This window comes from Ascaphus truei, chromosome 4 (assembly GCF_040206685.1).
Source record: "Ascaphus truei isolate aAscTru1 chromosome 4, aAscTru1.hap1, whole genome shotgun sequence".
Lineage (NCBI taxonomy): Eukaryota > Metazoa > Chordata > Amphibia > Anura > Ascaphidae > Ascaphus > Ascaphus truei.
The window spans coordinates 192,817,834-192,835,921 of NC_134486.1; positions in this window are offsets into that span (position 1 = coordinate 192,817,834).

Sequence of the window (18,088 nt, forward strand, 5' to 3'; positions counted from 1 at the left end):
CTTGTGAAATTTTTCACATTAAGGCACATGACCTAGCCACTTGATGTGAGTAAGTTTTCAATTTTTACCCACGGCCCAGGAGTTTTTGACGGAGCCAACTGCTGTCAATTGTTTTTATGTTGTGTTACCTTTGGGTGCACATAGTTTTTTGTAATATATACAATTTTTAGTAGAGTGACATCTACATGTTGTTCCATATGGAGTATTAAATTTTCTACGTTTGCCAGTGTACCTGGTGTATATCGGTATTTTGTCCCTGGGTAATGCACTATGGTAGTGCGTATTATGTTTTTTTTCTCCCTTCTCTTGAGGTACTCATTGTTCCCAGGATTCAAGTTTTTCTCCAGAGACTACAATCGAGACCAACTCTGGTATATTTAGTCCTAAGCGCCAGATAGCAGACAGGTGCTGCTAATCAAATGCCCTTGATTAATTGATCATCAGCAAGTGTGACCACCTCTGTAAAAGTCAAAGTTTTTGCAGTTTGCTGGTCTGGAGCATTCAGCTGTGTGTTAACACAATGCCATGGAGGAAAGACATAAGCAATGATCTTAGAGAAGCAATTGTTGCTGCCCATCAATCTGGGAAGGGTTATAAGACCATTTCCAAACAATTTAAAGTCCATCATTCTACAGTGAGAAAGATTATTCAAAAGTGGAAAACATTCAAGACAGTTGCCAGTCTTCCCAGGAGTGGACGTCCCAGCAAATTCACCCCAAGGTCAGACCGTGCAATGCTCAGAGAAATTACAAAAAAAACAAGAGTTACATCTCAGACTCTACAGGCCTCAGTTTGCATGTTAAATGTTAACGTTCATGACAGTACAATTAGAAAAAGACTGAACAAGTATGGTTTGTTTGGAAGGGTTGCAAATAGAAAGCCTCTTCTCTCTAAAAACAACATGTCAGCATGGCTTAGGTTTGCAAAGTTGCATCTGAACAAACCACAAGACTTCTGGAACAATGTCCTTTGGACAGACGAGACCAAAGTGGAGATGTTTGGCCATAATGCATAGCGCCATGTTTGTCGAGAACCAAACACAGCATATCAGCACAAACACTGCATACCAACTGTCAAGCATGGTGGTGGAGTGGTGATGATTTGGGCTTGTTTTGCAGCCACAGAACCTTGGAACCTTGCAGTCATTGAGTCGACCATGAACTCCTCTGTATACCAAAGTATTCTAGAGTCAAATGTGAGGCCATCTGTCCGACAGCTAAAGCTTGGCCGAAATTGGGTCATGCAACAGGACAATGATCCCAAGCACGCCAGCAAATCTAAAATGGAATGGCTGAAAAAGAAAAGAATCAAGGTGTTGCAATGGCCCAGTCAAAGTCCAGACCTCAACCTGATTGAAATGCTGTGGCTGGACCTTAAGAGAGCTGTGCAAAAACAAATGCCCACAAACCTCAATGAACTGAAGCAACGTTGTAAAGAAGAGTGGGCCAAAATTCCTCCACAATGATGTGAGAGACTGATAAAGTCATACAGAAAATGATTACTTCAAGTTATTGCTGCTAAAAGTGGTTCTACAAGCTATTGAATCATAAGGTATACTTAGTTTTTCACATATGGCTTCTCCATTTTGGCTTTATTTTTGTTAAATAAATCATGACAGTGTAATATGTCATGTGTTGTTGTTCATCTGAGGTTGTATTTAGCTAATTTTAAGACCTGCTAAGGAACAGATGATTGTTATTATATCCTGATATGTAAAACAATGGAATTCAAAGAGGGTGTACTTTCTTTTTCACACAACTGTATATACTATGGATTTTAGCTTTTACTTGTTTTTGTTTTAACTTGCGTGCAAGCATTCTATCTGCCTTATTGCTTTTTTTATAGTATTTCTGTTGGGTCCAACTTATAGCTCTCTCTGTCACCAACAGAAGATTTAATTGGCCTCTTACTGAAATGATTTGTCTATAGTTTTTCCGGAAGGTGTTTGTTTTATGGATAGATTCTAGTTCTGTTAATTTTTGTGTTAATGTTTCAATTTTTTTTTTTCCTTTTTTCTTTTCCGGGAAGCCAGCGCAATCACTGATTTATGTGCCTCCCAAAGGGTAAACGAGGAGACCTCTGGGGTGTTATTTATTTCAAAATATTGGGCCAGCTTCTAAACCATTAATTGGAGATTATGTGGATTCATCAATAAAGATTAATTTAAAGAATACGATCTTGTTTTATTTTTGGTAGTGAGGCCGTCCAATTTAGTCATGAGTGTAGGTGATCTGACTAGGCACAGGGAACAATTGTTGCTGGGGAGATATTGTCGATATTTTTTTGATCTACCAAAATATTGTCTATTCGTGAGTAGCTATTGTGGGGATGGGAGAAGGAGAAGTCCTTAACTTTAGCATTCATTAATCTCCAGGGATCTCCAAGCAACAATTCTTTGGTCATAGAAACAAGTCCTCGAGTAGAAGGAGCTGTTTTTTGTGTTAGTGTGGGGCTGGGAAATGTATCTACATTTGGATCCATTATTGCATTTAAATCTCCAGCTATGATTATAAGGCCTCTCTTGACAGAGAATATTATATTTGTTAACTCCTGGGAAAAGACTCTTGGTTTTCCTTAGGGGCATACATATTGACTACTGTTAGATAGAATCCAACAAGCCTGTGATTACTAAAATTCTTCCAGCGAGATCCGTTTTGATTTTGATTATGTCAACTTTCAAATTTTAATCTTTATGGAAATGTGTGGCTACGTAATTTTTTTTCGTGGGGGATGATGAATGATAAATTAAAGGATACTTATTACTAAATAGCAATGATTGGTCTACTTTTTTCAGATGGGGTTCTTTGTATCACTTTTTTTTTATTGAGAACAACATTCATCCAAATGATAACGACAATGTCATAGGCACATGACAAGATTTTTCACTGAGTTAAACAACATGTTGTCCCAAAATGGGTATTTTTCAATTGGTGGGGGGGGGGGGAAGGTCTAAGGGGGGGAGGGGGGGAAGACATACTGGGGGGGGTGTGTGGGGGGAGGATGGGGGAACTCTGTTTTCTTCCTCCCTTTCCATCAGTACGAGGACGGCCTAATGCAGGCCTAGTCCTAGCGGGCCGCTCCAGGGGTCCCAGGTATTCCAAAACTGTGGCATTTTTTTATTGAGCATTGCTGTAAGTTTATCCATGGCCATGACCTCGTCTATTCTTCTCAACACTGTGTTTCTCGATGGGGCTTTGGTGTGTTTCCACGCCGCCGCTATTGAGCATCTGGCTGCAGTTAGGATAGCTGATACTAGTCTACTCAGGGGGGTGGGGGGCAGGTCGTCTATAGGTTTGCTCAGCACGAAGGTCAAGGGGTCCAGGGGGAAAAGAAGCCCCGTAGTTTCTTGTAGAATCTTCTGGATCTTTGTCCAGTACCTCTGAATCTCCGGACATGACCACCAAATGTGGGCCATGTCCCCCTTTTGACCACATCCCCTCCAGCACAGGTCGGGAGTGCCGGGGAAGATCTGGCTCAGCCTAGCCGGGGTCAGGTACCACTGGAATAGTATTTTATATATGTTCTCTTTTGTCACTGTACAGATTGAGGTCTTTGTGGCCAACTCCCAGATATCCTCCCCCTCGTCCATATCTATCTGTACATTGAGGTCCTCTGACCATTTTTGCATATACTTGTGGATTGGGGGGCTGGTTGCCGACTCCATCCCCCTATAGATCTCTGAGATCTGACCTCTCTGGCAGGAGCCCTTGCTGCAAAGGGATTCAAACCTGGTTAATGGGGGGAATTTAGCGTTTGGGGCTAGGGATAGAAGGAAGTGCCTAATTTGCAAAAATTTGAACAGATGGAGACCTTGGTGTTTATGTTTGTCGCGGAGTTCTTGGAAGGAGAGGATCTCCTCATTTTTCAGCAGATCAGCAATCAGCCTTATTCCTAGACCTTGGAATTGGTCGAATTGTTTTTTGGAGCACCCAGGCGGGAAGTGTGGGTTTCCAAAGATGGGGGTAAGTTGGGATGGGGTAGCTAGCAGGCCATATTTCCCTTTGTTCTTGAGCCAGACATCCCATGTGCATCTCATTGCCCCCAGAGCGAATCGCCGTGGTCCTCCCTCCCTTCCCACAGGAGACCAGAGATGGGCCTGGAGGGTGGCAGGTGCAGCATGATGTGATTCGATTGCTAGCCAGCAGGTGGAGGCCGGGTCGTGGTTCCAAACCACAGCCTGCTTCAACTGGGCCGCCGAATAGTATCTGATCACGTCCGGGACCCCCACACCTCCTCTTGTCCTGGGGGACAATATCACAGACCTTGGTACTCTTGGCCGTTTACTGTATCATTCCAAATGAATTGGAACATAAGGGCCTGGATATGTTTCAGGGCTGCAATTGGGACGGGGTCAGGGAGTGTTAGGAAGAAATAAAGAAGTCTCGGCAGGACATTCATTTTTATTGATGTAATTCTTCCAAACCAGGAAATTTGGAGCTTTTTCCATTTCTCCAGGTCTTTTTTGATTTGGTCAAACATGGGGGGGTAGTTGGATTGGTATAGGGAGCTATAGGTGCTTGAGATTCTGACTCCTAGGTATTTAATATGGGTAGTGCTCCATCGATATTTATAGTTAGCTTGTAGGAATCTCCATTCCTGGTCTAATAGGGATACGTTTAGAGCTTCTGACTTGTCCATATTGACCTTGTAGTCAGATACAGTGCCGAATTGGGATAGCACTCTTTGGAGATTGGGGAGGGAGACGTGGGGCTCCGCTAGGGTCAGGATCACATCATCAGCAAATAAAGAGATTTTGTATTCTGTTTCGCCAATTCTAATACCTTTAATGCTCTGATCTTCCCTAATTGTGGCCGCTAATGGTTCAATTGTTAGGGCAGATAACAGAGGGGAAAGGGGGCAACCCTGCCTGGTTCCATTTCTGATCTTAATGGGGTCCGAGAAGCCCCCTGAAATTTTTACATGTGCTGTTGGGTTTTGGTAGAGGGCTCTAACCCCCTGCAGGAAGGGGCCACTGAATCCAAATTTCAGCATAGTTTGATCTAGGAAGGACCATTTGATTCTGTCAAACGCTTTTTCTGCGTCAAGACTAAGGATCATCGCTCTGGTTCCTGTGAGGCGCACATGGTCTATTATATCCACAATTTTGCGGGTGTTGTCAGAGGCCTGTCTACCTGACACAAATCCTACTTGATCTATATGAATGAGCCATGGGAGAATTGGGTTGAGCCTGTTTGCCAAGATCTTGCTATAGAGTTTTAGATCGGTATTCAGAAGGGAGATTGGCCTATAGTTGCCACAAAGGAGAGGGTCTCTACCCTCCTTGTGGATAATTGCCAGGTTTGCCGCGGTGATTGTAGAGGGGATCGGTTCCCCTTGCAGGAAAGAGTTGAACATATCTAAGAGGTAGGGGGAGAGAATCGGCAAGAATGTTTTATAATATGCGTTGGTAAACCCGTCCGGGCCGGGCGTTTTAGCTAATTTAAGAGAACCAATGGCTCCTGATAGTTCCTCCTGGGAGATTTCTTTATTTAGATCAGCTAGTTCCTTGTTCGAGAGGGATGGGAGGTTACAGTGCTCCAGGTATTGTGTAATTGTCTCGAGGGATGTCGGGTCATGGTTAGGGGGGTGTAAGTTGTAGAGGTCCGAATAAAAATCCGCAAATTCCTGAGCTATCTCTTTCTCCATATATGAAATTTGACCGTTTTTAGTGCGGATTTTAGAGATTTAACTCGGGTGCCTCTGAGTTTAGTGGCGAAGAGCTTATCGGCCTTGTTGCCCTTGTCAAAAAATTTTTGTCTGGACCATCTCAGTGCTATCTCTACCTCTTCAAGTTGGGTGTGTTTGAGGGCTGCTCTAGTTTGGTTTAGTTGTTTGAATATTTTTTTGGAGGCTGTGTGCTTATGCTGTTGTTCAAGTTGCGCAATCTTATCTGTAAGGTCTTTTTGAAGCTTGAGTTTCGTTTTTTTCTTATGGGCCGCGACTGAGATTAGGTCGCCCCTGATTGAGGCCTTATGGGCCTCCCACAGCATTGCTGGGGCCGAGATTGACCCCTTATTAATTTGAAAAAAGATAGAGAGTTTTTCTCTAACTAACATCTCTGTTTCTGGGCAGTGGAGCAGGAAGTCGTTTAGCTTCCACTTGTATGGGTTATTCTTTATGAAGGGCAGAGAGAGAGTGAGTTCAATGGGGGCGTGGTCAGACCAGGTGATTGGGCCTATATTTGAGTGGGAGGATGCCTGGAGGATGTTGCTGGTACTTAGAAAATAGTCGATCCTCGAGTAGGACTGATGGGGGGAGGAGAAGAAGGTATAGTCCCTTTGACCCTGGTGCTGTGCCCTCCATATGTCTGTGAGGGAGAATTCTGCCATTATGTCCCTAAATTTTTTGGCTTTCTTTTGAGCTTGAGCAGTGTGGGATGTAGCTGGAAAAGCAGGGGGAGGGATGCTAGGGGTTGTTGACCTATCCTGCGTGTGGGAGGCCACCATGTTAAAGTCCCCTCCGATAATTAGGGAAGAGAGGGCCTGTTGCTCCAGTGAGTCAAGTAGTTTCTGGAGGAACAAGGGTTGGCTTTCATTAGGGGCGTAGATGTTGGCCAATGTTATGGGGGAGCCCGCAAGGGTGCCTTGAAGTATTAGAAATCGACCCTCTGGATCAGATTGAGTTTTGGTGAGGACGAAGGGGACATTATTCCTTATTAGAATAGCCACCCCTCTTTTTTTGCTTGGGGAAGATGCAAAAAATGCTTGGGGGAATACGGTTTTGAATGTGTTTGGTGGCACAGGGGAGTTATAGTGGGTTTCTTGGAGAAAGATGATGTCTCCTTTTGTTTTTTTAAACGCTATAAGTGCCAGTTTTCTTTTTTGGACTGAGTTGAGACCTTTAACGTTGAGCGATATTAATTTTATAGCAGACATTTGGAGTCTAGAAGCTTTCTCGGAGCTATAAGCTCCGAGGCTCTTGGATTTCCCACGACAAGAGCGGGTGGACCTGGGGCCCCTGAGGGGGTCCGGGGGGGGAGGGGGACGCTGAATAGGCCTGGCACCTAGTTCTTGGAGGCTGGTTGGAATCTGGTGAGCAGCAAAAAAGGTGTCGGAACAATCTGTCTGGGTAAGGGTAGGGGGAGGCGGACACATGAGGAAAGGTGGGGGTAAGCGGGCCTTTAACGAGCCGTGAAAATATAACCTTAGAGGGGGAGGAGGAGGGGGGAGAGGCGAGAGAAGGGGGAGGGGGAGGAGGAGGGGGAGGGGGGGAGGGGAGGGAGGGGAGAGGGGGGAGGGGGGAGAGGGGGGGAGGGGAGAGGGGGGGGGAGGGGAGGGGGGGAGAAGGGGAGAGGGGGAGGGGGGGAAGGGGGGGGAGAGGGGGAGGGGGGAGGGGGGAGGGGGAAGGGGGGGAGGGGGGAGAAGGGAGAGGGAGGGGGGAGTGGGGAGGGGGGGAGGGGAGAGGGGGGAGAGGGAGGGGGGGAGGGGGGGAAGGGGGAGGGGAGAGGGGGGGGGAGGCATGGTCCACTGTTCTTGTATGTTTTGGGGGTGTTTTGGAGATTTTTTTTGGTGGCGGTGGGTGCGTAAATGAGCAGGTTAGCGGCGAGGGTTTTCGGGAGTCCTATAACCCGACCATGCTCTGAGATGTCACCGGAAGTCCTCCCCGAATGAACATTTTTATTGAAATAAAGTCATTTTATTGATTGGTTGTCTGAGGTTTTCTGGAGTTATGGGGACGGGGGGGGCAGAGGGGAGATACTTGGCTCCCATGGCCGTTCCACAGATTTGCAAATAATATGTATTTCCGAATAGAAAATAATTATGATTCAACATAAATTTAATGTTACATGTCATTGACTCCATCTCTGACATCAAGTGGAAGGATACCTATCACTGGGTTACTGGGTTACTTGTGATGTATCTTCACTCTACACTTGCATTGAGCACTTAAAAGGTATCCAGGCAATTAGTCACTTTTTACAATTAGATCCCAGTTTGCACCCTTCAGAACGGTCATTTCTTTTAGCATGCATTAAATTTATGTTGAATCATAATTATTTTCTATTCGGAAATACATATTATTTGCAAATCTGTGGAACGGCCATGGGAGCCAAGTTTGCTCCCAGCTATGCTAACCTATATATGGGACTGTGGGAGAGTACCCATGTGTGGGGGGATGCTGTGCTGGGGGCGGGCTTGGTTTTCTATGGCCGCTTCATAGATGACATTCTTATTATTTGGGATGGTGAGAGGGGCACCTTGGAGGCAATTTTGGAATCCTTCAATGATAACAAGATGGGGTTGAAATTTACATATAACATTCACCCAGATACTATAGTATTTTTAGATCTAGAGTTATTTGTGGGTCCTCAGAATGTTATTCAGACCAAAACGCATTTCAAAACTGTGGCTGCAAACAGCTACCTACAGTATGGTAGCAATCACTATAAAAAATGGTTAGATAATGTTCCAAAGAGTCAGTTCCACAGATTAAGACGCAACTGTTCAATGGACAAAGATTTCTATGCCCAGGGCACAGATCTTTCACTTAAGTTTCAGGAGAAAGGCTACGATATGGCAATTGTTAATAAATCTTTTTTAGATGCCAGCTTACTGGATCGTACAACTTTGTTGGAAAAATCTAAAAGAAAAACAAAAATTAAAAATGAGGTTACATCCCATGGATCGGTGCCTAAATTTATTACACAATTTAACCAGTCTGTCAAACAGATCAAAAAAATAATGAATGACCATTGGAACATTCTGGTCAGCGATCCAGAAATTGGTCATCTATTGCCTAAATATGCTCCTGTTATTTTTAGGAAAGCGAGGAGTATCAAAACAATGATTGCTCCTAGCAAATTAAAAACATCTAAGGTAGTCAATAATTCTAGAATGGATGGTTCTGTTCCTATTAGGGTTAAGGGGAACTTTGGATGCGGGAGAAGCAGATGCCTAACGTGCAAACATTTGATTAAAACAAATAAATTTAAATCTTACTCTAATGGCACCTCACATGATATAGTAGAGTACATTAATTGTCTTAGTGAATACGTTATCTACTTGATATCATGTGAGTGCGGTCTACAATATGTAGGCCGCACATCAAGAGCCCTAAGCACGAGGTTTTTAGAGCACCGAAGAAACATAATAAATGGGTGCCAAACACACAATCTCTCCCGCCATTATTGTAACGAACACTCAAAAGATCCAAGGTCCCTACGAGTTATGGGCATTGAGTCTATCCCTCCCACCTTTATGGGTGGGGATCATTTCAAAAGATTGTGTATGAGGGAGACTTACTGGATGTACATTTTGGATACATTACACCCAAAGGGACACATTAGCACTAATTAGGACATTAGCACTATAGTGTGATCACTCAAAGTGGGTGATCCTTCGGAGGTCTGGTTTGAGTGCTCTGGCAGCACTCCCTCTGAACTACAGTGACATGTCAGGTCTTTAAATGCATTGTCCAATACAATCTTTAAAATAACTTCAACTTTGGTGTATCATATACCTTATTGCATCATGTTGCTGATGTGTCTGTTCAGGTCCAGAGCTGGTCTTGCTTTTTCACTTTTTTATTTATTCACATATAATACTTTATTATTCTACAGTAACATTTATACACATAAATATTTTTTATTTACATTCACATACATTGGATAATTCATTATGTCCAGCTATTGGTCTCACCATTTTTAGTTTATCATTTATACAATATATTTACATTTTTTATTTTAATAATTACATTCATACACTTATATTTCACAATTCACACATCTATATACATATATCATTATAGTTTTTTTACATTTACACAAACACATGTTATAGTATATATTATTACATCAATATACATATATTATTACAGTCTTTTTACATTTACACAAACACATGTTATAGTATATATTATTATACTTTGATAATACTAGTTACAACACACATATATATCTACATATCGTTTTGATATTTCTTCTGTCCTTGACAAGTAACAACTATTGCTGTACCTCTGACTCCAATAACAATCCATTATTTTCTCAATAATGGATCAACAACAGGTATACATTTGTATTCAAACATTGTTGGATTCATCATGTAACAGAATAATTACTGTTAGATATGTTAATGACTAATTGGGAAAACTGGGTAGTCTAGTATTCACTGTTAGTAGCTTTCTCCAACTCTTGAGAATTTGAATTTAAAATTAACATTTTAATTTAACTTTGTAGAATTTCATCAATATTTTATTTTATTTTACAATATACAAGTTAAAATACAAATAGTATATTCAATCTGGATATCACAATTGGTATCTAAATTCAAATATAATTATTATTTCGATTATCTATCATAATTTAATCCTTTACTGTCTGATCATCAATTGAAGTATACAAAAATTAAAAATTAACAATCTTTATATAGTTACAAATGAGCTATGTTTCATCTTTTGCAAAAATAGTGGTGTCTTCATAACCTTTCCATAGTAATTAATACAACAAGGAAATATCAAATCTATGGAGTGGTTCAAATCATGTAATTAACGATTTAATTGTTTTTTCAATTATGTATGCAAATTAACCTTGCTATAAATACTGTGGGGTCACAACCAATGGGTAACCCCTGATGAAGTCATCCTTGATGACGAAACGCGTAGGGCGTGGCTAAGACGGAGGAGGCACTTTCCCACTGAATACAGTGTATCACGGACTATTACGAATGCAGTTTGTGAGCGGCGAGCCAGACAAGAAGAGCGGGCATATCTCTACTATTCCTGGTGGTGCAGCAGCCAGAAGTAAGCAGGCGAAGGCTTTGGTTCCTGGAGGGATTTCCTTTTGCGGGGCGCACGACCGGGAGGACGTCACTTCCGGTGAAGGAGACTGCGCCACATGTGTGTAGGACAAGACTCCATTGCTGATCCGGACGCTACTACTGGCATATGAGAGCCAATCTCATAATTGCTTTATATTACCGTTTGACTTGTGAGTGGGCATTTGTCTGTTTTTTAATGTTCCATAAACTGTTTGTTTTACTTTAATGCACTAGGTGTGCGCCTGTTTTTTTCTCTTTTTCTTTCATAGGTATCTACAAGGGAGTTGTGACCCCTTTCAAACAGGCTGCCGTTACCTGGATGCACTTTATTGGAACGGTACTCTATGTTTTTTAAGGTTTTGGTATTATCCAAAGGTTTTTTAATTTAATTTTTACAATATTTTTTATATACATTTTTTTCATTTTTTACGGCATTTTTTATTAAAGTTATTTGTATAGTATATGTGTTATCTTAGCAACATAGGTTCTTTTTTATATGTACTACCCCCCCTGGCCACCCCATAGGTTGTTTCAACACAGTAGCTGACCTACTCACAGTTAGGCAGGTTGTTATAGTAGGCGCTCCTTAATATTTTCTGTTTTGTTTTGTTATATATATATATATATATATATACAGTATATATGTGTGTGTGTGTGTTTGTGTGTGTGTGTTTAAAAAAAATGAGAAAAGAAAAGGTGATGTAAATAATTACAATGTTTGATTTTCATATATATATATATGTAGAGGTATCAGTACCGTGTTAGCCGAGCTTCAATAATCAAAAAATAAATAGATGATACCGTTCTGTGGCTAATGAAATGCTTTTATTTGTGCGAGCTTTCGAGATACACTGATCTCTTCTTCCAGCGATGTTACAATGAATGAAGCAAGCAAAAGCTATACTATAAACAGTGTCTATTGGAATGTTATCTGTGCTGGTTATCTGTGGGCTATCCATTCATTGATGGTATGCCTACTCACAAGATGTCAGAGGTAAAAATGCGTATAGCAGATAGGACTGCTACCCATGGGGTATACACATTTTTACCTCTGACATCTTGTGAGTAGGCATACCATCAGAGCCAAGACTACACCTTATTATTTACCCCATTGTTAATACATCTACACTTAAATTTTGCACTGTTTTCTTCTTGTTTGTTTCCCATATATGCTCCTCCTGGATTGTATGAGATCTATCACACTTTTTGGAACCCGTGAAACAGGTCCCACCAGAGGGTTTGAGCAGGGTCATTTATTATAAATTTGTCTTTATTTGAAGTTTATTAATTGGCACATATTGTAGATTGCACTTATTATTAGTTGCACTGATTATTATTGTTCACATTTTGAGTTGTTTGAGCCTTGTTTCACTATTATTCACAATATTAAGTTAGTTCCTAACAGGCTTTGAGCTCTGGTCTTTCAGAGTAATTCAAACTGACAGGCACTCTCGAGATATCTCAAAACCTATGCTTAACTTTGAAAAACATTACTGAGGTAATCAGTACATCAATCTATAACCATATTCAGAGTGCGTCTCATCTTAAAACACTGTCTTTTGTTGTTTCCTGTTTTGCAATCAGCTCAGATCTTTCGGAGTGGTTCAGATTGGCAGGCAATCTTCGGATATCTCAAAACCTTTAATTAACTTTAAGGAACATTTATGGAGTGGACAATGCATCCACTTGTAACTTGAGACCAGATTATATCGCATATCTTAGATACATTTTTAGTGATTAGTCAGCTCTTGTTCTTCAGAACAAGCTTTCACTTGTTTGAAGTTGGAGTCTTCTCCCATGCCGGGCACTGTGGCTTGGGTGAAAGACGATCCCGCTTGTAAGCCTCCAGGTTTTCTGGCTCAAGTAAACCCAGTGATCTCAATTTTTTCTCGCCTTCTTCTGGCGAGAGAAAAACATACATTGTTTCCTGGTAAGAACAGTAATTTGCAGGGAAGCCCAGCGATAGCGGATTTTATTGTTTCGCAGTGTGTTGGTGATTTGTGCATACATTTTCCACTTGTTCAGTGTGATTTGTGCCAAATCAGGGAAGATGAGAAGTGGAACATTATCTTGCTCGATCTTTGGGGCGGATCTAGCAGCTCTTAATATCTCCTCTTTGGTACTGAAATAATGTAGACGTGTGATCACATCCCGTGGCTTTGCTAGGTTAAGATTTTTAGGTCTAGGGAGCCTGTGAACTCTGTCCATCTGCAGTTTATCTATCGATATTTCTGGTACAAGAGACGTAAAAAGCCGGGTAAGATATGTATCTAGTTAACCGTTGTCCACTTCTTCCCGCACTCCTCTGATCTACAGATTATTACGTCTTGGCCGTTTTTCTGTGTCCTCCAATTTCTCAAAGATTATTTGAACTTGAGTTTTTAGCTCATGGATTTCTTGGGCCTGGTTTTCTTGAGCATGGGCGGTGGAATCTACCTTCTCCTCCAAGTCCAGGCGACGCACAGATCCATGACGTCAGCCGGTTTCTGTTTTGGAGTAGGAGACAGAGCGTGAGGCAACGCCGGAAGTCCTGCAGCTGACTGGTTGTATGAACGGGCTACCGTGACAATATGCGCACTACAGGCATAATGCAGACCTAAGGAGATTACTCAATTCCATCTTGGGGAGTACAACTATTATGGGAATATAAATGCATAGTGTCTGGTGACGCACTAGAGATGGTTATGGCTTACTGAAGCCTATATACACAGCTTATCTGGCCAGAATACCTAGGCATATTTGAGCCTATTTATACTGATATCTGAGCCACCTAATCTGATTACACTCAGACATATATTGAAGAGCCTTGTATTCACGTGACCATATTAACACTTTGGGCTCCTGTGTGTATATGTAACACAGGCAAATGCCTGAGTATTATACCTAACCACTATTCTGTTGGCACACTCCGTCGCAACTTCTTTTAGATGATTTTATATATAAGTAAATATTTAAATATTTTGTGTTTTCAATTAGAAGAGTTAAGTATATAAGTATATAATAAATAATTTTTTGTTTTGTCTTTTAAACCTTCTGGTCTCCCATATGGTTTGGAAATTTGTTTCCATCTACTTTGATATATTACTAAGCTGAGTGCAAACCTATGGGAATTCTTTTTGTGGTCACTCTGGATCATTCCTACAAATAGTATGCTTCTATTTCCCTTGCACCACTATCTGTCTACTTATGTGTTTTGAATATTAAGGTTGAGCAGTGGTCTACCACTTCCTATGCTAATTGTTTGTGTGATGCATGCTTTTATGTTGAGTTAAGCCCCCTCATTACTGAGATATCTCGCTCACTCGAACATTGTTTGCAATTTTTCACTTATTTTTATTTGAGCTCTTGTTTCCCCGGTGTCTTCAATCCTCCTCCTCTCTCCAGAGCAATCTTACTGTATGCACGGAGCAGTATGAAATAGATGCTGGGGTTCAGGGAAGAAGTCGTTGAGGGGGGAGGGAGAGATCTTTGTTTGCGCATTGTCTCACCTCTATGCAGACTCAATTCTGCAGATGTTCACCATGTGCCATTTCCCACAGGGGCAGGGGGGCACGCAATTGCCTCCTGGGTTGGTCTGATTTTAAAGCTTAGGACAGACAGCTTCCAGAAAGAGAGGAAGCTGCAGCTACAGATCTGGCCATAGAGGGCACCTGTGAGCAGCCAGATGTTACCTGGCTTCTCATCTGGGCTGGTCCTCTCTGCAGCCCCTCCCATTGGTTGTTGCAGGCTACTGTGTGTAGGTCAGTTAATGTGTATTCAGTTTGTGTGTGTTTCAATCAGTGCTAGTCACCATGTGTGTGAGTCTGTGCTTGTTACTGTGTGTCTGTGCTAGTCAATGTTTTTCTGAGAGACATTGCTAGCCAGTGTGTGTGAGTCTGTGTTGTTCAGAGAGTGAGAGTGTTCATATTGGTCAGTGTGTGTGAGTGTGCTGTCAGTATGTGTCTGTAAATCTGGGATGGTTAGTGTGAGTGTGTGCAGTCAGTTTTTGAGTGAGTCTATGTTTATCAACATGTGTGAGAATTTTTGCTGGTCAGTGTAATTCATTACTAGTCAGTGTGTGTGAGAGATTGTGCTGGTCGCAGATTCTTCACAAAGGATCCACAGATCCAGCATCGTCTTTCACGAGAACTTCCACACCGCAGGGAAGGCTTCCACAGGAAGCGGCACTTCTAATAGCCTGAGCCCAGACTTATGATGGCAGGCTCCTCACTGCAGCGCTGAGTCCCTGACTAGCTCTACACACTAATCAGGCAAGGTCCCTGTCAATGGCTGTTCCTGCAGCAACCACAAACTAAGGATGTCTCAGGGCCTGCACTGGGGCCTAAGGTGGAATACTGGCCTATGCAGTGGGTCACTGACCTCCTGCACTCACACACCTCCTCTTCCCTTGCTCTCCCAGCCTCCTCTGGCTAGCGTGGTCCCTGCTCAACAGTTCCCTTTCCTCTCAGCCAGATCTACGCAACCCTATTGGCCATCTGAGGCCAGGTGACTCTGCAGAGGCTCATGGGATATGTAGTCCCCGCCTAGAGCCCTTCTCCTATTGGCCAGCCTTCGCGTTCAAACTAACTGCCAAATGGGACATGTAACGCCCGCCGCTGCCTGCGCATGCGCCAGCACCCCTAACATGGCGGTGCCAAACGCTCGCATACCTCCGCGGGGCCTCCAGAGCGCTCCCTGCACTAACCCCCACCTCAGATGACCCGTCGGCAACGCGATCGCCACCACAACTCAGCCGCACAGCGTATGTGAGATAGGTAACCGGGGACCTGGCTGCACACTGCATGGAGAAATACCTGTACACAAAAAGGAACACACCTCAGATATCTGGGAAATATGTACATTTTAATATGCCAAGTACATTCAAATGACTTACATTAGAATCTTACTCTCTCTCTCTGTCTTCTCCAGCAGAACTCCTATTTAAGGGTGTCGACAGGAGTAATGTGAGATGTTACAGTATTTCAAACTAAGGCAAAGCAGTGCTAACTTAACATGACATTAAGCCTATGCTAATGAGATATCCAATGGCGGGATTTTTGCATATAATTACCGCAGTGCATATACGTTAACCTCTGGTAATATACTGCCCATTAATGATTTTGATAAAGTTCTGTTATTTGCAGACCTCTGTGAATCTGGGCCTCATGTGGGATTGCATCATTAAAGCAGCAGTCCAAGCAGCCCGTTTTTATTTTTCCCCCTTTAATATGTGCATCAATATAATCCCCACAATAATAAGTAATTAGCTAAATTGCCGATCGATCTGTTCTCCTGTGATCGATCGGCAAAGCTGCGACTTGGGGGTTCACTAAATGGCTGCAGAGGAGTATTCTGCAGTCAGTGGAATGCATTTGCATATTAGTACTGTATGTCAAAGTTCTGTGGGGAAGATTATGTGACCAGGCAGTCACTAGATACAATTGGCACACTGCTAGAGAGAGGGTAGGGCTCAAAAAGAGTGTGCCAAAGCCTGTTTTAGAAGAAGGGGATGGGACTTTTTAAATGGTTGCTATAGAAACAGAAAATGCTTGTTACATTATAGAACGTATTCTTTTTTAATAAACGATTAAATTCTTGTTTCTGTAGAAGACGCGCGTGATTCGAGCAGTGTACAAACAAATACATAAAACTTGAAAGCGCACTTATAGATAACATTTAGAATACTGACCTCTACACATTGAATGTATTGGTATGAGGGAAGGGGGTGAATCTTTGTAGAAACGGTTATCACATACTGTACCAGAGGGGAAAGAGCCCGATGTGTTTTGTAAAACGATGCGTTATTGTATTTTCCGTTTCACCTCTGACAGTCAGTGTAGAATATTCGTAGCTTTGTGTCCCACTTGGAAACTTTGGCTTTGCCTCTGCTAAAAGCTAAGTATCCCCCCTCACCCTGTGCAGCGGGAGTGGCGATAAATCTATACATTTGCACAGTAAGAGTGTCACTTTCCCAAAGTTCTCCGTTTAACTCGCAGCTCTGAACATTATAGGCTGACAGTCCTTTGCAAAAAAAAACAAACCCATAGGCACCCAAAGAAAGGTGCTGCTGTATCAATGGCTCATTGAGTTCTCGTGAAGGACATTAAAATGAGGAGAATAAGCCAATTGCATGATCTATTAATTCACATTCACTGCAATTGCTCAATATTGGGAACTTGTATAAAGACGGAGGGTTTTTCTGTCGGGGGGGTGGGGGGGGTGGGAGGGGGTTACGCCAAAACATTGGCTATTGCACTTGCAAGTTAAAAGGAAGAGATTTAATATATAGATCAATAATATGAAGCTACCCAATATTATACCTTTAGTTGTTTACTCGCGATAACATTCACTAAGATGCTATAGATATTAGTCACTACAGGCATACCCCGGTTTAAGGACACTCACTTTAAGTACACTCGCGAGTAAGGACATATCACCCAATAGGCAAATGGCAGCTCACGCATGCGCCTTTCAGCATGTTCTTAACAGCAATACCAGCTCCCTACCTGTACCGAAGCTGTACGCAAGCGGGGAGACTATAGAGCTTATTACAAATGCGTTATTTACACCAGTTATGTACGTATATGACGATTGCAGTACAGTACATGCATCGATAAGTGGAAAAAAGGTAGTGCTTCACTTTAAGTACATTTTCGCTTTACATACATGCTCCGGTCCCATTGCGTATGCTAATGCGGGGTATGCCTGTATATACATATATAAAAGTGTGTACCTATTTGTTTTTGCAGCCTGTTATACCTTATCTTAGGCCAACACAAAAACTCCTTTAACATGGGCTTCTGTGGCTATAGGTCCTGGAAACTGGACTTCATTTGCTCATGGAAAACACAATTTGTATGTTGGTCCAACACGGGCACCACAACCAGCAACACACAGATATGTTATCTTGGATATTTACACGTGTGTAAGCAACAGCACAAGCAGCACACACACACACACACACACACACACACACACACACACACACACACACACACACACACACACACACACACACACACACACACACACACACACACACACACACACACACACACACACTCTTTTAAAGGTGCAGTAAATAGCAGCACAACAACACAACTATAACTTGCCTATTCGCAGAGCACTGCGGTCACTCGGACTGCGCAAAATGACTGAGGGGTGTATAACATCACAACGCATTAGTGCTCCCCCACGCTGCAGATCTCTCTTTCCCTTAACCAGGAGGAGCACAACACTCCCCCCCCCTGCAATTCACAAGGTATAATTCCTCCTACACACATTTCCTTAACCCCTTCACTGCCAGGAACACATAGTGTTGCAGATCCCTTTGGCAGCAAATGGGTTAATTCGCT